This window comes from Phyllostomus hastatus, unplaced genomic scaffold (genome assembly GCF_019186645.2).
Source record: "Phyllostomus hastatus isolate PE091 unplaced genomic scaffold, TTU_PhHast_1.1 phas_scaffold_78, whole genome shotgun sequence".
NCBI lineage: Eukaryota > Metazoa > Chordata > Mammalia > Chiroptera > Phyllostomidae > Phyllostomus > Phyllostomus hastatus.
In genome coordinates, this window is record NW_025334041.1 from 41,771,696 (window position 1) to 41,795,846 (window position 24,151).

Genomic DNA, 24,151 nt, shown 5'->3' on the forward strand with positions numbered 1-24,151 from the left:
CCATTCAAAGGGGCACTATTCAGTGTTCAGGAAAGATGGTGGGAGTGTTTCCCTGCCCTCTCACCACACATCTTTGTCTGTCCCAGTTCTTTCCAATAATGTATGGTTTCTGGTGAATTAACTGTCCATTTTCTATGAGGGACCAATCTGTGTAAAATGGGCAGCTCTTTCCTGCTTGGTGCAGTCAGCAGCTCTGTCTAGGTGCCAATGCTGGGAAGGGCCCTGAACACCCCTTGTTGTACTAGTCTCTAATCTCTTTGTTCTTCTGGTTTCAGTGGATTAGTGCCTGAGGAACAGTGTAGCTGGTAATGTCTGGTAAAGGACCTTTTCAGAGCTTTTCCTTCTTTCCCTTGTGGAAATGTGCCCAGCACGGGACTCGCTGATATGCAGAGCCTGTAATCCTACAGGTGGGGGTTGGGCTCACCTGTCTGTGAGGGGATCTACCTGGCTGCAGCACATCTCAGGAGTTCACCTCTAGGCCCCAGCCTGCTGATCTCTTGCAGGGAACTCAGGCCCAAACTCTCCACTCTGTATAGTCCCTTACACAGCTAAACTGGGTCCTACAGTTTCTTCAGTGTGACTCTATCTCTCTGAGTTCTTTGTTGAGAGAGCCCTGTGCATGCACACACATGCTCATGAGGACCCAGTACCAAGTCTCAAGTCTCGCTTCACCTCCTCTTTTAAAAGAGTTTCTGTGTGGCCCCCATGCTACATCACCAAGCTGAGGGGGAGCTGTTCTCCACATGTTTCTCCTCCTCCAAAATATCAAGGTCTTTTTCAGTCAGAGCTGGCCACAGCTTGTAGGAACCTCCAACAGTTTCAGGTAAAGTTTCTCTTTAGATTTCTCCCAGTTAGTGCTGGGAAGAGTCCTGCAGCAACACTATAACAAGGGGGCAGTGACAGGGTGCTCTACCTGCTCTCTCCATTGATTCTAATCCTCAGGCAGACCTGCTTCTGCTGGGCCATTTCTGCAACCAGCACCTCCTCATTGTTGCTTTCTGTCCCTGGAGCTTGCAGCTCTTGAGCCATCCACAGCAGCCCCAAATATACACAGCCAGCAGTGCTGGTTTGGGCAGTGGCAACAGCCACTGCCCCACTGGGAGAGCCAGGATTGCCTGCTCCTGAGTGGGCAGGTTCTTGTTCACTCATACACACTCCCCACACTCTCATCTACATAAACACTCACTCATACGTGCTCTCACTCACTCTCTGCTGGATTTTCTAGTTCATTGCTCCATGGTTTAGCTGTGAGACCAGTCTGGGTCTGGGAGCAAGTGGACAGAGCCTCCAGCGACTGTGCAGCTATCGTGGATCTCTCTGCTGATCAAAGATATTTTAAAATCAGCTTCAGCATAAAGAAAAAATTTAGTCTAGATGGCATCTAAGGTCCTTTTCAACTTGAGAATTTTATTATATGTAAAAATATCATTCTAAAATCATATAATCATTTATTATATGATTAAACAATGAGTGTATCAAGGATGAGATCAAGGAAGAAATGATTTCAGAATACATAGTTCAAACAAATGTTTTCAACTATATTGCTGATTTTAAAAGATTACTGTGAAGATTGATTTTTCTTGAGAATATGAAACACAGTGTCATTTGAATATGAGTACATTTAGAAAATGTTACAGAATCCAATGAACGTCTTCCTTTCACTTACTGTGACATTGAACAACAGCAATTTCAGGCCTTTCCTGGTATTTGATTTCACAAATGCTACTTTGCCACCTAGTGGTTCATCCTGAAATTTTCTTTAGAAAAAAATTCTTTAGTCTCTTTTAGTAATATATGAGGTATTTCATGCAAATATAAAGGGAAAAACAGGCAGCAGCACTTGTATCTGACAAAATATACTTTAAAACAAAGGCTACAGTAAGAGACAAAGAAGGACGCTACATAATGATGAAGACAACAATCCAACAGATGATATATTTTAGTAAACATTTACTCACCCAACATAGGAGCACCTAAATATATGAAGCAAATCTTCATGAATATAAAGGGAAAGATTGAAAGAACTATAGTCATAGTTAGGGATTTTAACACTCTATTGACTTCAATGGATAAATCTTCTAGACAGAGAATCAACCAGGAGATAGTGGCCTTAAGTGACACACTAGATCAAATGAATTTAATTGATACCTTCAGAGCATTTCACCCCGAAGTGGCAAAATATGAGGGCTGTCCAGAAAATATCCAGCCATGTACTATGAAAAATAGACAGTTATTGAAGAAGACACACGATATAATAATGGTTGTACATAGGAAAATGATATCTCAGTCCCTTTCGAAGTAGGCACCTTGGGATCTCACACAGTTCTTCCAATTGCCATCAGCTGCCCTGTCATATTTTCCTGAATCTCACCAATGGTTTGATATCTCTTCCTCTTCAAAGGTGAGCTTAGTATTGGGAAAAGCCAGAAGTCACAGGGTTTCAAATTTGGACTGTAAGAGGGCTGATTCACTGGGGTGATTTGATGTTTTGCCAAAAACTCTGCACAAGATGTGATGCATGAGTGGGTATGTTGTTGTTTTGAAGATGCCAATCACCAGATGCCCATATCTGTGGCCTTCTGAATCATTCGAATAGTCTCTGTGGAGAAATGTTCAAGCTTAACACAAAAGTTGATGCAGAAATGTTGCTATACTCACTCAGTCATTTTGAATGCATTGGCCACAGGGTACACACACTTACTCAACAGCATGTACTGCCCATTTTTACTAGTACAGTGAACTCAGATCATTCACACAAATTCTACTCTACTCTTTGGCTGCCAGATTACATTGATTGTCACATAAATCATTTTCTGTATATACACAATGGCTTTCCAAGTACAAATGGCCATTTTCTAGGATAAAGCACATGTTAGGACAAAAACAATGCTCAATATATTTAAGAATATTAAAATTATATCAAGCATTTATTCTGATCTCAAGCTATGAAACTAGAAATCAATCAGAAGAAGAACATAGAAAAACACAGAAAGACATGGAAGCTAAGTAACATATGATTAAACAATGAGTGCATCAAGGATGAGATCAAGGAAGAAATCAAAAGATACCTTAAAGAAGAACAAAGTAGGAGGAATCATAATACCTGATAACAAACTGTATTACAAGGCCACAGTAATCAAAACAGTCTGGTACTGGCATAATAATAGACACATAGATCAATGGAACAGAATAGAGAGACCAGAAATAAATCCATGTCTCTATGGTAAATTAATATTTGACAAGGAGGGAAGAAGCATAAAATGGAATAAAAATAGCCTCTCAACAAGTGGTGTTGGGAGATCTAGACAGCTTCATGCAGAAAGATGAAACTCAACCACTAACTAACACCATATACAAAAATAAACTCAGGATGGATAAAAGACTCAAATATAAGTTATGACACCATAATAGAGGGGAACATAGGAGGAACATCTCAGATATTCCATGCAGAAATATTTTCATGTCCCTAGAGCAAAGGACATAAAGAATAAACAAATGGAACTTCATCATAATAAAAATTTCTGCACAGCTAAAGAAAACAACAGCGAAATGAAAAGGGAACCAACCATATGGGAAAATATATTTTCAAATGATACCTCGGAAGGGGTTTGATCTCCAAAATATATAAAGAACTGACATGACTCCACTCCAGGAAGACAAAATACCCAATTAAAAACTGGGCAAAAGACTGAAACAGACACTTCTCCAAGGAGGACATATAGAGGGCCCAGAGACATATGAAAGGATGCTGAGCATCACTAGCCATCAGAGAGATGCAAATTAAAACCATAATGATATACCACTTCACACCAATCAGAATGGCCATCATAACCAAATCAACAAACAACAAGTGCTAGCAAAGTTGTGGAGAAAAGGGAACCCTAGTGCACTGTTGGTGGGAATGCAGACTGGGGTAGCTGCTGTGGAAAACAGTATGGAATTTCCTCAGAAGACTAACTATGGAACTGCCTTTTAAGACAGCAATTCCACTGCTGGGATGATAAGAACACTGAAATACCAATCCCCAAAAACCTATGCATCCCAATGTTCATAGCAGCACAATTTGCAATAGCAAAGTGCTGGAAGCAACCTAAGTGCCCATTAATAAATGAGTGGATCAAAAAACTATGGTACATTTACACAATGGAACACTATGCAGCAGAAAGAAAGAAGGAGCTCCTACCCTTTGTGATAGCATGGATGGATATGGAGGCCATTATGCTATGTGAAATAAGCCAGGTGGTGACAGACAAATACCATATGATGTCACCTATAAGTGAAACCTAATCAACAATAGAAACAAGCAAACAAAATATAACCAAAGACATTGAAATTAAGAACAAACTGACAGTAACCACAGGAGAGGGGATAATGGGAGGAAAAAGGGGTGGGTTGTCAGGAACATGTATAAAGGACACAGGGGCAGAGCCAAAGAGGGGTTGGATCTAGGGTGGGAGGTGGGGATGGCTGGGGTGGGGGAAGGTGGTGGGAAATTGTATTTGTATTTCAATTGTATTTGAACAACAATTAAAAAAGAAAAAAAGACACCTTGAAACAAATGAAAATGAGGACCTAACAATCCAAAATTGTAGGGCACAGAAAAGCAATCTTAAGAGGGAAATTCATACTGTTAAAGGTCTATCTAAAAAATAAAAAGAAATAGTTCAAATAATCTAACTTTACACTTAAAGGAACTTGAAAAAATCAACAAACAAAGTACAAAGTGAGTAGAAGGAAGGAAATAACAAAGATCAGAGTAGACATAAATGAAATAGGGTCTACAAAAATGATACAAAAGATGAATGACTCCATGAGCTGGTTCTTTGAAAAGACAAACAAGATTGACAATCTTAAACCTGACTCATAAAAAAATAAAAAAACCAGGATCCAAAGAAATAAAATCATAAAGAAAAAAGGAGAAATAAAAATTGACATCAAAGAAATACAAAGGATTGTAAGAAAATATTATGAACAACTATATGCCAACAAACTGGACAAAATGGATACATTCTGAGAAATATACAATCTTCTAAACATAGATCAGTAAGAATCAGAGAATCTGAATACACAGATTACACCAAGTGAAACTGAAGCAGTGATCAAAACAACTCACAACAAACAAAATCCCTGGGCTAGATGACTTTAGGGGTGAATTTTACCAAACATTTCAAGAAGAAACTATACTTCTCAAATTAATTCATAAAATTCAAGAGGAGGGAAGGTTCCCAAACTCATTTTATAAGTCAGCATTACCCTAATTATAAAACCAGATAAAGACACTACAAAGAAAGAAAATTATAGGTCAATATCCCTGATAAACAGAGATGCTAAAATCTTCAACAAAATATTAGCAAACCAAATACAGCAATGCATCAAAAAGGTCATACACCTTGATCAAGTGGGACTTATTCTGGGAACACAATGTAGGTGCAACACTCACAAATCAATAAATGTGATTCACCACATAAACAAAGTAACATAAAAAACCCATAATTATATCAAGAGATGCACAAAAAGCATGTGCTAAAATCCACCACCAGTTTAAGATAAAAACTTTCAGCAAAGTTGGATTAAATATACCTAAATACAATAAAGGCCATATATGACAAACCTACAACCAGCATCATACTCAATAGGCAAATGATAGGGGACTCAAGAGTTGGAAAATTTTAGTTTAAGGTAAAAAGTTATAAGCCTAGTAAGTAATATATATGTTAATGCTTTTGTTTCAGAAACTACAGATAAGGACCATCCTGGCTTCTGGGACAAAAGCCACTGCTAAAGATTATCTCCTGGGGACAAGTGGAGGCATCTGGGCCTTTGTGTTCCAGGGAGAGACAGATGACCACTCACCCATGGGAAGCTAACTGCCCAGGACTGGAATGTTGCAGTTTCTTTTACCTAATCCTTCCTGAACTTCAAAACCCCTCACCTCACCACACCTTGTTTATCCCTTGCTATATAAACTTTGGCCTGGAAAGAAAAGACAAGATGGTCTGTTAGGGTATGAACCTGCCATCTTCTCAGATCAACGGCCATCTGAAAAAAAGCGCCCATAAAGATTCTATCACTGTCATTGCTTATTGGGTTTGGTAGTGAGAGGCAGCTCCAACACTGGTGTCTTTTCTGGTTTTGCAAAGACTACAAGCATTCCACCTCAAGATTGAGAAAAAGACAGAGAGATCTGCTTTCATCTGTCTTATTCATCATAGTACTGGAAGTCCTAGTCAGAGCAGTCAGACAAAAGAAGAAATAAAAGGCATCCAAATTGGAAAGAAAGAGGTAAAACTGTCATTATTTGCAGATGACATGGTATTGTACATAGAGGACCCCCAAAGATTCCACTGAGAAACTACTAGAACAGATAAATGAATTCAGCAAAGTAGCAGGATACAAAATTAATATTCAGAAATCAGTTGCATATTTATATTTCAAAAATGAACTAACAGAGAAATTAAGAAAAGAATTCCATTCACAACTGCTTCAAAAAGAATAAAATACCTAGGAATGTTACAGGGTGCAGCCAAGAGGGGGGACCCCAAATGGGCATTTGAAATGGGATCCAGAACTTAAGGTGTCCAGGAGATTTTAAGATGTTTTCACCCCTCCCCCAGGTCTAAGATAGGGGAAGGGACAAGTGGAGCAGGGCCATTGAGAGCTGTTTCACATAGCAACAGCCTTGTAGCTACCCTCTGGTGTGGTCATTTAACATATCTATAGCCTTTGGCTGGTCGCTTAGATATGTGAAATAGCTGTGGCCATGCTCTGAGCCAGGGGAATGGAAGTAACTACCCTACAAGATGTAACTGGGGGGCAGGTCCCCTGAGTTACAGTGCCTGCATGGGAGCTTGGAGAAGATTGGCTCCAGGACATGGGGTCACACCTGCCCAGACCCACGATGGCAACCAGAAAAGCTGTAAAAGACAGCAGATTGAGGGCAAGTGTGCCCGAGTGTGGAAGGAGTCGGAAATGGGGCTGCAGAGGAAGACTGGTGCAGGGATTTAAACCCAGATGCAGCAGCCATTGAGAGGGAGAACCATGCAGCTTTAGCAGAGTGACTCCCGCAGCCCTGCAAGAGAGAATCATCATGTGGTTTTAGCAAAGAACTGCCACTTAGCTTTGGCAGAGTGGCGACTTCCCCCCTTGCAGCCATTGTGCAGGGGGAGAACCACGCGGCTTTGGCAGAGTGGGGACTCCCGTGGCCCTGGGAGAGAGGACCATGTGCCTTTGCCAGAGTGGGGACCCCCGCAGCTTTAGAAGGGGGAACCACCACCTGGTTTTAGCAGAGATCCTGGAGACTCAGCTGAGGGTGCCCGGAACCCAGGGAGGTCTCCCTGTCAAGATGGAGTACTAACTGGGAATAACCAGAGGACTGCCTGAGCCATGGACTTCTATTTCCTTTCCTGAGATATGGTACTCTGGACTGGGCAAAGGGGGGAAGGAAGGAAGGACTGTGTCTGTTTGTGGGTGTTTTAAGGGACTTTAGGATTTTTTGATAAAGACATTAGGTCACTACTTTAAGTTTGTATAGCATTAAATAAACATTTCCTTTCCTTTTCACGAATCTCTGGCATTGAGAGACGTCTTTCCTCTGGCGGCGGACATAACGGACCTGGGGACTTCTTTCAGTAATAGTATATCGTCTCAGGCCCCCCCTTGTTGTTCTGTAACAGGAATAAACCTAACCAAGGATGTAAAGACATGTACTTGGAAATTTATCACACTGAAGAATGAAATAGAAGAAGATACAAATAAGTGTAAGTACATATTATGTTCATGGGTAGGAAGAATCAACATCATTAAAATGTTAATATTACCCAAAGCAATCTGTAGATTCAATACAATTCCTGTGAAGATTTCAATGATGAATTTCACAGAACTAGAATAAATATTTCAAAAATTTATATGAAACCACAAAAAGCCCTGCATTGCAACAGTGATCTGGAGAAAGAAGAACATAGTTGCCTCTAACTATGCTACCTAGTATCAAACTGTATTATAAGTCCATATTAATCAAACAGCAGGATACAGGCATGAAAGTAGGCACATAGATCAATGGAACAGGTAGAGAGCCCAGAAATAAATCCATACCTTTATAATCAATTAATATTCAACAGAAGGTGTTGAACATTGAACACATGCAAAAAAATTAAATTAGACCACTTTCATACACTACATACAAGAATAAATTCAAAATAGGTCTAAGACTTAAATGCTGGACCTGAAACCATAAAAATTATAGGAAAAACATAGGCAGCAAAATCTTAGATATTGCTTGTAGCAATATTTTATTGGATATATCTCTCCAGGCAAGGGCAACAAAAGAAAAAAAAAATAAATAGGACTACTTAAAGTAAAATGTTTTTGCACAGAAAAGCAAAACATCAACAAAATAGAAAGGCAACCAGAGAATGGGAGAACATTTTTGCCAATACATCTGATAAGGGGTTAATATCTAAAATTTATAAGGAATTTACAAAACTCGATAACAAAAAAACAAATAACCTAATTAAAAAATTGGCAAAGGACCTGAACAGAAGAAGCTTCTCCAAAGAGTACATACAGATAGCTATTAGCCATATGAAAAGATGATGAACATCACTAATCACCAGAGAAATGCAAATGAAAATCACAATGAGATACCATCTCACACCTGTCAGAAAGGCTATCATCAATAAATCAACAAACAAATGCTGGCAGGATATGGAGAAAGAGGAACTCCTTTGCACTGTTGGTGGGAATGCTGTCTGGTACAGCCACTGTAGAAAGTAGTATGGAGATATCTCAAAAAATTAAAAATGGATCTGCCTTTTGACCCAGTGATTCTGATAGGGGACTCAAAACTTGGAAAATTTTAGCTTAAGATAAAAAGCTGTAAGTCTAGCAAGTAATGTGTATGTTAAGCTTTTGTTTCATAAACTACAGAGAAGGCCCATCCAGGCTCCTGAGAAAAGCAGCTGACCTTCTGGGGCATTGGCTAGAGATTACCGCCTGGGGACATGTTGGAGGCATCCAGGCCTTTTGTGTGACCACCCACCCCCCGCACCCTTGGGAACAGCTAACTGCCTAGAACAGGATGGCTGCAGTTTCGTTTACCTAATCCTCCCTGAATTTCAAAGCCCTCACTGCACCTTGCCTGTCTCCCCACCCCCCTTATAAAAGATCTGGCCAGGAAACGGAAGGGAAGATGGTTTGTTAGGGTATGAACCCGCCATCTTCTTGGATTGCTGCCCATCTGAATAAAGCACCCATAAAAGATTCAATTGCTGTCATTGCTTATTGGATTTGGTAGTGACAGGCAGCCCGAATGCCGGTGTCTTTTCCGGTTCCAATGCCACTTCTGGCAATATAACTGAAGAAACCCAAAACACTAATTTAAAAGAGCATAAGTGCTCCTATGTTCATTGAAGCATTATTTACAATCCCCAAGATATGGAAGCAGTCTAGGTACCCATCAGTAGATGAGTGGATAAAACAACTATGGGACATTTACAAAATGGCATACTACTTGGCTGTAAAACAGGATAAAATTTTACCTTTTGCAACAGTATGAATGTGTGCAGAGAACATTATGTTAAGTGAAATAAGCCAGTCAGAGAAAGACAAATACCATATGATTTCTCTCACATGTGGAATTTAATGAACAGACTGAACTAACCAGGGCAATGGGGACAGACTCATAGGTGTGGAATAGGATGACAGCTGTGGGACAGAGGGGAGGTTAAGTGGTGGAGGGATTGAGTAAAATAGATAAAGGACTCATGGACATGGACCACTGTGTGGTGATTGCTGTGGGGGAGGGAGGTATAAGGGAACTAAATGGTAATGGAAAAAATAAAGTAAATAGAAAAAAAGAGAAATATATGCCATTTATAGCACAAGAAATGTATTAAACTAATACTTACAATTAAATGATTCTGGAAATCATTTAGTTTATGTTTTTATATTGTATCTTGGTAAGCATATAACATTATCAAATAGTAGTTTCATTAAGCCACATCAAACTGGTGCAAATTAAAATCATTAGCTCAAATATTCCTTTGGAAAAATGCATCTTGATATCGATCTTTATTTGAAGGATTAAAGAGTCAAAACTTTTATATTATTAAGTAATAACTTGCAGAGAGTGGTAAAATCCAAGTTCTCAGAGATATAAAAAGTGAAGATGTGTTAATTTTATTCCACCTGTTGATGTAAAAAAAAAATTTGAGCCAAAAATATGACAGTTGCCAGAAAGTGAAATATCAATGGACTGAAGAAATGCTCCAGACAATGACAGTTTTGCACCTTATTTTATAATCAAAGGGAAGTGTAAGGGACTGCATGAAATCCATTCATGATAAATTAGGGAATCAGAATAAAACAAAGTGGGAACTCTCTGAGACTGGTTAAAAAGAAAAATGGATTGAAACTTACTTTTACATTGGTTGGTATAGAATTGTTAACAGTTAACATTTACAGCAGAGAGGTGGTATGCAGGAGACAAATAACAGTGAGAAGCCTTGTGGTCTCCTTTCTGGTGGGAGATTGTGGCCTGAGGGGTCTGGGGGAAAAAAGAGGATTACTTGACATTCCAAAAAAAATGCTATTTTAGATGCAAAAAGGATAATTGATTCAGTTAAAATAAAGATTGATTTTCTGTCAAGGAAGGTAGGGAGTTGGGGCATGACTGTGCCATGATTTGCTTTTAGTTAGGAAGTGTTAATTTCAGACCACCACATGTGGTTACTTTGGTGTTGAGTTTGTAAGGCTCACCATACAAGCCTCCCCTGTGCTTTTCAGTTTTAGTATGCGGCCCCCTTATCATGCACAAACCTAATGATGAAACTGGTGAGGTCTATCAATCAGTTAAAAGGAGAAGTAGAAAAACAGACACACTTATAATCATTTCATTTATAATTATGAATGATTCATAATTATAAATGAAATGATTGTGCAAATGGAAGCAAAAATAGTTTTCTTCTATAGTGGAAGAGGGAAGTCAATAGAGTCTATTCCAGGCAGGATTTGCATGGCTACAGAAAATAATTATTTTCATGGCTGATGATATATTGGCAGTTACACAGACATGAGCAAAGTAGAAAGTACAGGCAAGGTATAGAAGGTCACCAGAGTGGAAAGTCCCAGGTGCCCACCAGTGGAAAGCTGTAGGGTGGGACCCGACCCCTGGGTGACCTTCCCTCCCCTAGCATAGTGCTGGTCATGCAGTTTACACCTCCTGACTATTCATATCACTGGTCATATGGTTCAGACCCTCTGCTGGTACCTTGCTAATCGTGGAGTAGACTCCCTTAGAGGAGGAACAAGGGGGCTGGAGAAAAGCCTCTTAGGACTCCCATACAAGCCCTTGCAGGACCACTCCCTTAAGCATTAATTCTCCAAGACAATGAGGCTCTGACCCACATCAAATAATCTTAGGAACAAAGCCATGGGTCTATTGACTATAGAGACTGAGTTTTGGTTAAACCAGAGATAACATCTAAGCCTCACTTGTGTTTCAGCTACAGGCCCAGAAGAGTAGCAACCAGGTGGGATGATGCCATGGCTGACACCAGGATGAACTGTGATGACTAATGATACCTTGCTGTGGCACTGACCAATCAGTGGAGACCAGGGTCCTGAGAAGACACACCTAGAAAGCTGATGAATATTCTATTGAGATCCTCCCCTGAGACCTCCAGATAAAAACCCTTAAGATGAGGGACCCAGAGTATGCTTGTGCTCTCTATCTCTCTCCTTCTCTCTCCCCGTTTCTCTCCCTCCCCTCCCTCCCTCCCTCTCCCTCTCTCTTTTTCCCCTTCTCTCCTCCTCTCCCTCCCTCTCCTCCTCTCTCTCTTTCTCACATCTGCACCTTACCCCCTCTTCTTACCCTAGGCTCACTCTCTTTACCTTTCTTTCTCTGAAGCTCCAAGGGCCCTTTTTCACTTGTTTCCTGAGTCCATGTGGCCCAGCTGGCTCCCTTCTTCTACAGCTCACTTTTACCTCAGTGACTTTTGAAATAAACTTTCGCTTGTATTGTAATTTTGTCTCTGGGTTCTTTCTTAGCCAGAACTCAAGGACGGAGGTCTAACACCTGGTATTGTTTTCACTGTTAACACTATCAGCTATCTACAATTTACGGAGTTGTAAAATAGCTTCCATAGAATCAAATCAAATAACAGTGAGGCTATAGACATGGATGTTGTCCACTGGAAAACAATTTTTTCCTTACACATTATTCAAGTTTGTCTCTGCGTTGCAGATTTCCCCATATCAGGGACTACTGCAATCTATATTATTTCTTCATATAGTTTCATGACTTGAAATTAGAATCAGCAATTGGGCACATATAACAAGTAATGCCTATTTCCTATTTCTGTTGCTTGGTCAGCATGAAGTCTACAGCCAGTTGTTTCCTCCCCCAAAGCCTGGAGAGTTTTAATGAGTACTCTGGTGACTCAGGCTGAGAATCTCTAGTCTAGAGCAGTAACTTGCACCCTGGTTGCACAGTAAAGCTGCCTACAGAACTTAAAACAGAAATTCTAAGAGTGGGATTAAAACTTTTAAAGCTTCCAGAGCTAATTCTAATATGCAGGGTTGAGAGCTATGGACCCTAGAAGAGGTCTCTGCGATCCTGGTGGCACATTAGAATCATCTGGAGAAACTTTAACAAATGCTGATGTCCACCTGCCTTGGTAGTGTTTCTTGTCAAAATTTCTTCTGGATTTTTACTTCTCAACATTAAACTGAAGAGGAAAGATGACTGAGTTTACAAGGAAAACTTTATAATGTACTTAATGTATCTAAAAGGGGCAAAGGTACAAGGGATATATAACACTTGCCTTTGCCTATCGATCAATTAATAGAAAGATATAAATATTCACAATATTTTATTGCTCTCTTAGGGTGGGAAATTCAAAAAGAATTTGTAAGCCAAGTGATAGAAGAAGCAGACAGGAAAGGCTTACACTGAAGGAGATTGCCTGAGAGAGCTAAATTTGTATTCAGAGCCACAGGGTACAGTTCTGCAAAACTGATAACACTGAATTGGAAACAGTTGAATTGGGGAGAGGGTCTCTAGTGAAAGACAGTGTGAGGACAAAAGGAGTGGTACAAATGGTAACAATTACAATTACAAAGCAATAGTTAAAAGACAAAGACAAAGACCACAAGTGTGCTTTGAAAACACTTTGTTTTTTAATCATCATAAACCACAACATGGTAAGTGAAGAATACATTTATAGTCACATCTCCTTACTTGTTGGCTTCAGAACTCATCAAACCCTGTACTCATTGCATTTTGATGAGAAAAAAATGTTTCAGCCCTTGGCACTTGCTCAGGACTCATTGCACTTTAATGGGTCATGACAGCATCTGATGCTCATCAGTTTCAGCACTCATCACAGGTTCCAGAGTGAATTAACGACATGTACTGAGGTACCACTGTCTGTGTGTGTGTGTTTGTATTTATATGCTCATGTTGGAATGTCATGAGAGAAATAAGACATTTTGGGCTGTACCTCTGGCCACATTCATATCAATCAAGTTCAAGAGATTTGTGGAAAAGAACCCAGAAGACAATTTATTAATCTAAAAATTTTTTTAAAAAAGATTTTATTTTTAGACAGAGGGGAAGGAAGGGAGAAAGAGAAGGAGAGAAACAACGTGTGGTTGCCTCTCACACACCCCCTACTGGGGACCTGGCCTGCAATCCAGGCATGTGTCCTAGATTGGGAATCGAACCTACGACCCTTTGATTCATGGGATGGCACTCAACCACTGAGTCACACCAGCCAGGGCTAATCTAAAATTCTTAAAATGGGTTCTGGCCAAGATGGAGGCATAGGTAAAGACCCTTTGCTTCCTTGCACAACCAAAAGGAGGAAAACAACCAATCTGAAATCAATAAACAACCAAAAGCGCCAGAAAATCAGACTGCATGGAACTCTGACAACCAACAAATTAAAGAAAAAAATCAACCAGAACAACCAGACAGTAAGGCAGCAGACTGGTCCAGCTGACTCAGAAAAATTGTGGCAACATGAGGACATTAGGGGCAGGGCTGGCTACCCAGCTCATGGGAGGGGCTGACTTAAGGGGACTCAGAGGTGGCTGAAGGCTACAGCTGGGGTTGCCACAGCAGGAGAAGCTCCCAATCTCACATGAGAGTGCGAAAGTCCATTGAAAATTGTGCTAGAAATGAGCAGGCAAGACACACTGTTCCCTCTCTGGCCCCTCCCCCACAGGCAGTGCTGTTGTGCAGCAAAGCGTATTGCCCTGCCTGGGTGATACATACGGCCTACCCCCTTATAAACTATCAGCTTTGCCAAGACAAAAAAATATGGCCCAAATGAATGAACAGAGTAGAGCCTCAGAAAGAGAGCTAAGTGTGGAGGAGGTCACCAACCTATCTGATGGAGAATTTAAAGCCCTGGTAATCAAAATGCTCATAGATCTGATTGAGCTTGGTTGAAAAATGAAAAAACAAATGAAGGATACCCTAAGTAAAATAAAGCAAAATATTCAGTAATTCAGAACCAATAATGATGGGAAGGAAACCAGGACTCAAAGCAATGATTTGGAACAAAATGAAAAAATAAACATCCATCCAGGTCAAAATGAAAGCACAAGGATTCAAAAAAGTGAAGAAACTCTTACAAACCTTTGGGACAACCTGAAATGTTCCAACATCCAAATTATAGGGGTGCCAGAAAGAGAAGAACAACAGCAAGAAATTGAAAACTTATTTGAACAAGTAATGAAGGAAAACTTCCCCAGTCTGGTGAAGGAAATAGACTTCCAGGAAGTCCAGGAAGCCCAGAGAGTCCCAAGAAAGTTGGACCCAAAGAGGAACACACCAAGGCACATCACCATTAAGTTACTTGAGATTAAAGACAAGGAGAGAATCTTAAATCTGCTTGAGAAAAGAAAGGAGTTACCTACAGAGGAGTGTCCATTAGATTATCAGCTGATTTCTCAAAAGAAATCTTGCAGGCAAGAAGGGGCTGGAAAGAAGTATTTGAAGCCATGAAAAGCAAAGAACTACATTATAGCCAAAAGTATGGCTGTAATAATGTGCACTAAAATATGCTTATTATGGTTCATTTGTTGCATATTTATAATTTTAGCTTACTCCTCCTATAGAACAAAATACTCTTGAAAAAATGTACTCTATTGTCTTTAATGGTCAATATTTCTAACTTTTATTATTAGAAAAGTATCATCAAAAATTTATAATGAACATAATCTCTTTGTGCACTTAAAAAAGAATATATATACACATTTTTTTCTTTTTAAGGTATCATGAAAATCTTGTAAATTTTGTTATTTTACCACAGTTTTTTAAAGTGGTTTTAGCAGGCCTTGGACACTTAAAGAAATGTCAATGATAAGTGGATGCCACATCATTTAGATCAGTAGCTCTCGAAGCGTGGTTCCTGGACCAGCAGCATCCTTATCACCAGGGAACCTATTTTAAAATGCAGATTCAGCAATTTGTGTTTTAATGAGCTCTCTAGGTGTTTGTGATGTGGCACATGAGAATCACTGGTCTATTATTTAGCCAAGACTGAAAACTATGGATTCTGGAGTTGGAATCTGCAGGGATTCTAATGTGGTACATTAGAATCACATGGAGAAATTTTAACGAATGCTGATATCTAAGGCCTACTTCAAAGCAACTTAAAATCTCTGAAGGTGGAATCTGGACACTGATGCTTTAAAAAAAAGACACCCCAGATGATTTTAATGTATATAATGTTGTATGAGACATTCTTCTGAGGTCATTAGGTGGTTTAGCTATGCTCCTTACAATCTCTAGTACATTATGATGATTAAGAAAGGATATGGATAGTTCAAGCTCATTAGCAAAATCACCATCATTGTGAGCCATGGCTTGATGTTTTAGATATTTAATAGGTCAGAATTCATATTCCATACAGAAACTTCTTATGATTATCTGACTCCTCATGTATACCATGCTTTTCTTTAAGAAATCTCTTTGATCATGTTTCACATAGACATCTGGTCCTCTTTGAGAACATTTTCAGAATTTTATTGTATTTATTTTTTAAAAATGTTTTTTATTGATTATACTATTACAGTTTTTCCAGTTTTTCCTTCTCTATCCTCCCTCTGCACTGCCCCCCAATCCTCCAGCACCCTTCCTTAGTTCATATCCGTGGGTTGTACATATAAGTTCTTTGAGTTCTCTATTTCCTATACCATTTTTTTTTATCTCTCCCCATCTGCCTTATGCCTACTAACCATGCTTCTTCTTCCCTGTACCTTTCCCCACTATTTCTTCCTTCTCCCCTCTCACTGAAATCCCTCTGTGTGGTGTCCATTTCTCTGATTCTGTTCCTGTTCTGGTTGTTTGCTAGTTATTGTTTTATTGTTTTATTGTTTTTCTTGTCTTTTAGGTTCATTTGTTGATAGTTGTGAGTTTGTTGTCATTTTACTGTTCATATTTTTTATGTTCTTTTTCTTAGATAAGTCCCTTTAACATTTCATATAATAAGGGCTTGGTGATGATGAACTCCTTGAACTTGACCTTATCTGGGAAGCACTTTATCTGCCCTTCCATTCTAAATGAAAATTTTGCTAGATAGAGTAGTCTTGGGTGTAGGTCCTTGCCTTTCATGGCTTCAAATACTTCTTTCCAGCCCCTTCTTGCCTGCAAGATTTCTTTTGAGAAATCAGCTGATAATCTAATGGACACTCCTCTGTAGGTAACTCCTTTCTTTTCTCAAGCAGATTTTAAGATTCTCTTCTTGTCTTTAATCTCAGGTAATTTAATGATGATGTGCCTTGGTGTGTTCCTCTTTGGGTCCAACTTCCTTGGGACTCTCTGGGCTTCCTGGACTTCCTGGAAGTCTATTTCCTTCACCAGACTGGGGAAGTTTTCCTTCATTACTTGTTCAAATAAGTTTTCAATTTCTTGCTGTTGTTCTTCTCCTTCTGGCACCCCTATAATTTGGATGTTGGAACATTTCAGGTTGTCCCAAAGGTTTGTAAGAGTTTCTTCACTTTTTTGAATCCTTGTGCTTTCATTTTGACCTGGATGGATGTTTATTTTTTCATTTTGTTCCAAATCATTGCTTCGAGTCCTGGTTTCCTTCCCGTCATTGCTGGTTCCCTGAATATTTTGCTTTATTTTACGTAGGGTATCCTTCATTTGTTTTTTCATTTTTCAACCAAGCTCAATCAGATCTATGAGTATTTTGATTACCAGGGCTTTAAATTCTCCATCAGATAGGTTGGTGACCTCCTCCACACTTAGCTCTGTTTCTGAGGCTCTACTCTGTTCATTCATTTGGGCCATATTTTTTTGTCTTGGCAAAGCTGATAGTTTGTAAGGATACTTAGTAAGAATGATAATTGATGTAAAAACTTGTTATACTAAGCAGATTATGATCAAATACATTATTAATATTTAAAATTGTTTTTCTAATGTTAAAGTCATACTATTTTGCAAATGGCTTTTTAAAATTTCTATAGCTACTTGTTAAAGAAAGTATGGCTTAGTCCCAATTTGATTAACAAGTTGTTCAGCTTTGAGCTTGTCATTCAATCTCTCTATAGGTTTCATTTTATTTGAAAAAATGATCTATGTAATTTATGCCATTTATATTCTTTATTCTTAAAATCAAGTATGGTCAAGTATCAAAGAATACCTGTTTAAAATGTATAAGATGTAAAGCATAATGATATGATGCATTCTGGTGTCCACCATATTTTGCTGCCCCCCATTTTATGAAAGCATTTTGCCATATTCTTTAAATTCTCCATGTGTCTGTATATAACCCCATATCCTTGTACTTCTGCTCAGAGAAAGTATTACCATGAATTTCATAATTATTATTTCCTTGCTTGTTTTCATAGTTTTGCCACGTATACTTATGTGATCAAGTCTACATTTATTTTAGCATGCTTTGAACATTATACAGACACATTGATACCATATGTTTTTCCTTGGTGACAGGCAATTTCCTGTAACCTTGGTGGAGCAGGTTTATATAAAGTTTATTGATCAACCTGAGTACACTTACATTTCCTACTTTGGACAGTATTCTGTTTCATTTCTTAGGTCAGTGCAAACTATAGCTCAATTTACCTTCCCCTGCCTCGTTTTACCAGACTGAAAATGGTCCATTGCTTACTGTCTCTGATTTGCTACTTTAACTTAGATTTTGCTCTTGATTATTCCTTATTTTCTTGTTAGTTCTTCAATGCACTTGAAAATGTTTTCAGTGTTATATCGATATTTTCAGTTGTAGTTTGAGCCAAAAACTATCAGGCAATTGAGTCAAAGTTAAATAAGTCATGGTTCCTGATTTCTAGAAGGTTGATTCCAGACTATGAGAAGATAGTTATATAAATGGACACTCAATATTTAGTTATTCATTCACAAGTATGTATTGAACTTCCATCTTTAGATACAGACTAGACTTGAAACAAGCAGAAAGAAAGAAATAGTAAAAATTAGAACATAAACTAATGAGACAGAGAAGGAAAATAATAGAGAAAAAAATCAGCAAAACCTAAAGCTGATTCTTTGAAAAACATAACCAAACCAATAAAACTTCAGCTAGACTGACCAAGAAAAATGTAGAGGAGTTAAATTCCTAGAATTAAGAATGAAAGAGTAGTTCAGTAGTTCCTCAAAAGCTTAAACTTGGAGTTTATATGATAGAGCAATTCTACTTCTAGATCACAGGTGGCAAACACAAGGCATGTGGGCCGAACCCGGCCCTCCACCTTATTTCATTTGGCACCTTGTTTCTACCTGGTGGCAGTGCTGAGCTTCTTGCCTGTAGTTAAAGAGTAGTTACATTTATACAGTCTTAAAATTACACTCAGCCCTTTGAAGGCAATCACGAGACTAATGTGGCCCCCAGTGAAAATGAGTTTGCCACTCCTGTTCTAGATATATACTAAAAAAAAAATGAAAATGGGTATTCATAAATATTCATATATGATATTTATAGACAATATTGTCTATTCATAGACAATATTTATAAGTTAAAAATGGATACAATCTAACTGATGGTTGGAAAAAAACAAAGTATGGCATATCCATACAGTAGCATAATATTATTCAACAATGAAAAGAAATGAAATATTGATATATGCAACAGCATGAATGAACCTTGAAAGCATTATGCTAAGTGAAAGAAACTGGCCACAAAAGACCACATATTTTAAAATTCCATTTATATAAAATGTCCAGATCTGTGGAAACTGGGGATGGATTAGTGACTATCTAGGACTGGACTGGGGAGCTGTGGGAAATGGTGGGGTGATTGTTCCAGTATACACAGTTTCTTTTCACATGATCAAAAGTTTTAAAATGGACTGCAGTGATGGTCGAACAATGCTATGAATATAGTAAACAGTACACCTTAAATGAGTAAATTGTATGGTATGTGAAATATATGTTGCTAATAAATGATGAAATCACCAAAGCTTGTTTTCAGATGAGATATATTTGTAGACATTTAGCACCTGGCCTCAGCAGAGAAATCAACTTAATCCATAGCTATTATATAAAATGACAAACTTTAAATGGTGATATAGGGTGCTATATGAGTCACAGTTGCTTTAGGCTTTATTTCAATACTCCACTGTGTTCTTACTAGTTGTGCTAATTCAGATAAACATAATATCTTTGAAATTTAATTCCCTAATTGGTAAAATAAAAAATAATATTTTTGTGAACACTTATGTCAAATCATAGAAAGTCCCTAGAGTAGTGGCAGGAAGGTAGCTTAATACCATGAACAGATATTTATTAATTTTCTCACTTCATTTATCAACTTATTATAGATTCTGTTTATAATGACTATAGGAAAAAACCATCTGGGTATATTTTTACACACATTTAATCACACACAAAATACAGCTTGTTGAGAATTTATATCTCTTAAGTGATACATGACCACAGAGAACACACTAAGAGCATTTTGTAACAGAAAGGAAAAGAAAAGATGTATGTAAATATTAACTTTACACTCATTATCCCATCCTTGTGTACACGTTTCTCTTTGAACTTTGTTCTCAAAGAGATTCAGGGAGCATTAAGGGCAGCCAGCTGCATTTCCATCCTAGCAACCACGCTCTAAACTCTCATCTGCGATTTGATTTGAGCGTATTGCTCAGCGGCTGTGCTGTGCCTCTCTCTCTGGAAGCACGTCAGGTATTTGCCTGGCGTGTTGTTAGGCAGCAGTGAAGCAGGGAAAACAGGGTGGCCTTAATGGCTGACTTAATGGTGTGGTAAGTACTCATTTCTGCTAAACTGATCACAGGCTTTCATGGGTGTCTAGTTTTATTGGACTGCTGTCAACCAACATACATAGAGTACTGGATTTTTAAGAAATGTGTGGTTTGAGTGGAGCAGAGTAAGAAGAGAACAACTACAAAGGTGGTGTGAGGTGATCATAGGCAAGAGGACTAGAATGAGTATTTTTTATGCCTCCAAGTATTTTTTTAAATGAGAGCATATGTTAGGTACTTTGATTTGAAATGACTGCTTTGGTCCCCTGAATTAAGGTATCTAGAAATACTGGATATACCATTTTGCTCTGCTTCTCTACAGGGGAAAACCCCACTAACTGTAAATAGTTACTTTCAGCTATTTAAACATATTTAATAGAAAAGGGAAGCTATCATATTTGTTTAGCATCTATAAAATTCTTTTAAATACATGAAGTTCAAAACAAATGTTCAAACATAAGAGTTTAATGTGAAGTAAGGGGATCATATTTTCATTAGCCAAGTATCATCATTCTGTTTTCAAGACTGAATAAATTAGTGAAATTGTAACTTTTGGATTTATTTATAATAGTTAAGTAATGAAGAAAAAACATTAATAATATGAGCTTTCTGAACAATATTAACAATAACCTTACTGTTATTACCTTATTATGATAGAAAAAAGGCTAATAAAAAAGGAAAATGACATATGACAAAAACTTGCCATATATTTGCTCATATCCTCACAATAAACCCAATAATTTTAAGTCACTGCTGTCCCCACAATTATCAAGTGAGAATTGCAAATAAAAACAAACATGATTATATCTAGATCTGCTATTCTTTTTTTACTTGAAAAACTTCAATGACATTAAAATCTTAGTATAGATTTTATACTAATTGTAATAGCAGTGGAATGACTGAAGTTTTTATAACATTAGCATGACATGAAGAAGTTGAGTCTACTTTTATAAATTAGACCTCAAAGTTTTTAAAAGTATAAAAATACAATGGTAAATATTCTGTTCAACTCTCTGATCAGAGAAATGGCAGTTTATAGAGCGGTCTCCACGACTAATCTCTTCCTCTTCTTCAGAGGCAAGTGGGGTTTTCCCCACTTGCCCAGAAAGGTTCTGGGGTTTGTGAAAGGTTCCCAAAAGGATCTGGGGTCCAAGAAAGGTCCTTGGGTAGTTACACTGGCAGTCCACAATGGTTGGCAGCTGTTAGAGGACTTACAAAGCCTTAAGGTAAGTCCACAGTACACATGTCTGAAGCACTTGGGAAAATAAGTCAAGAGATTCATTGTTTTGACTATAAAAATAAAAACATAGGTAGGTACAAATCAGACAACTAAAAGCCATCAAGTTGCCTGTCAGTATAAAGAAATCTCATGGAAGGAATAATAGATTTATTTCTAATGGGAATCTTTTAAGCCAAAGCTGCAAAATTGGTGGGCACAGGTCAAGCTCTTAGAAACTGTTAGAACACAGTTCACTTAACTCTAAGGTTGGCAGGCTAGGGGAAGTTGGTCACCAAGGGGTTAGATTGACACTAGGTCACCCACCAGCTTCTAGAACATTTTCTTGCGACAAGGCACACCGTAAAACATCACAAAAATTCCAACCCAGTGGCATGACTCTTATTAATTTAGCTCCAAAGAGACTCAAGGCTTAGATAAAGAAATGGGATCCTCAAATTTCAAAGCATTGAGCACCTCTTCCTCTGGCATATCTACTTATTTCATGTCTGAGAACTGTGGTAACAGAAGCTTTAATCTCTACCAAAAATGGCAAAAACTCACAAAGACAACCTAGACTTACAATGGCCATTGGGGGTGGGGGGGTGAATGTTTGAATTAAAGATTGTTCATTTAAGAAGCGCAGTGGAAAGCAAGGATTCCCAAATTAACAAACAGAATAGCTATTTTAATTGGTATGCAGAAGCCTCCGTAGGTCTTTAAAATTCCAAAATAGCACATTGGAAGATTCACCTCAAAAAACTAATAAAAAATTGAAGAGCAAGAGGTACCTAAAAGAAAGAACTGTAGAACTTGCTGTGAATGACTCTTGGCAATGTGCAGAGAATAGGGGTTAGTCCAAGGTGCCTGTGGCATGCCTTGTAGCTATGCCTTGTAGCTATGCCTTGCACAATTTAGGAAATCAAAGAGTTCCAGCTCACAGTCAGATGAAAGGATGACAAATCTGCTAAGATCAAGGAAGAGAAGGATAATGCGAAGTTTACAGTCTGTTTCAGCAGATACCTTTTATACCTTGGTTGTCACAAAGAGAAGGCAGAGAAACTGAAGCAGTCCCTGCCCCCAGGTTTGGCAGTGAAGGAGCCATAATAAATCAGACAGGCTAATCTGAACTGTATTAAAATGCTAATTTTTTAAAGGTTGTAAGAATGGCATGACTTTTACTACTTCCCTTTATTCTCCTTTACCTGAGTATTCACAATCTATTAATCCTCTGTTTGAATTGCCTTTCTACTCTGAAGAGAATACAAGGCCCTGAACAAAAGTCTACCCAGTTATTGGCCTTACAACTGCAAAAGCTCCAAGGCCAGAAACCTAAAATACCCGGACTTTTCCCATTGCACTCTCCTGTGGGGCCACCTGACCTGACCAAATACCTGGCCTGGACATTGATGTCTCATTGCAATCAACCAGGACCTTGGAGAAAATATGGTTGTAGAAGGTTTTGTCAAATCCTCCCACACCAACACAAATGCCCTTATATGGGCTTCTCCTAGGGTTGATGGGACTCTTACTGATTCTCCTGTAAAATGCTCCTAGTTATTATTCTCTTTAACAGCCAGGGAAAACTAAAATTAAAATTAGTAGAAAACTTTGCCAAATTGTAGTAGATATCAGGATTATATGCTACATTGTATCTCTCTTGCTTGGGAGCCTGCAGATAGGATCCTGGCTCCTGGATCCTAGGATCCTTGACAAAAGCCAGTGACGGAAATTCCTACTGGAGTCACAATACCCAGATCTTGACAATGTCTGCTCAAGAAAGGCAGTTATAAAATTAAGTTGGATTAAGAAACAAAATGGAGGCTGCCCCAATGGCCTGGCCTACCTCACAAACCTAAACCTAAGTCAGCCTTGCACTTATGGGAAAGACCTGTCAAGGAAACCTAACATTACAGTCCTTCAACTCAACTTTAACTAGTTTACTTCACCCTAGAAAATAGGACCTGCAGGCTTGTATGAAAATTCCCAATCTACTGGCCAATGGTGGCCTGTTTCCCAGGTGCTCCTTCTAATGCTCCGCAGGTTGCCCTCTTGACCAAATCCCTTGGGAATGGTGCTCCACTGCTTGTGAGGCACTGTACTCCCCGACACAGTGGATGGTTTTCCTTTGAATTAAGCACAAAAAAGTCATTACTAAATTCTTTTAGTTTTGTCAATTGACAGAATGTAAAATTTCACATTGTCCCTTCCTTTCCAAATCCAAACTTTTGTGAACTTGGTTTTGGGGTGCCCATTGGTTAATGATCCTTTCTCTCCCAGGGACAGCCATTGCCTTCTTGTTTCTGTCTTTTGTATTTTGAGAACTTGGCTTGGGTTTCTCCCCACCTGCGGTATGTAGGTTTTTGTTCTTGTGCATGCAGGCCATTCAATGATCAGGTTAGGGGCCCAAAAATAGGGCTGGACAGAAATGTGGGTTGCACTCCATTTGCAGACACAGTCCTACTGACTGTTGCCAACTCTCAGAGAACTGTCTCAGTCGTTCTTTCTTCTGGCCATCTTTGGGGGTGGCTGTTGATCTTGGGAGGATAGTATCTTTAACCCTCTTACGAATGCCTCTTTTGTCCATGGGGTTATTCATTGCTGCCAGGATTATTTATTTCTATATTTAGTATTTCTCCCAGCTCTTACCTGACAAGGTATTTGAAAGGACTTCTTAAAAAA

General features: G+C 38.6%; 1 pseudogene; it reads left to right on the plus strand.

The window, feature by feature from the left end:
* The first annotated feature begins 22,369 nt into the window (after positions 1 to 22,369).
* Positions 22,370 to 22,576, plus strand: LOC123811220 (annotated as a pseudogene).
* Positions 22,577 to 24,151: the final 1,575 nt, after the last annotated feature.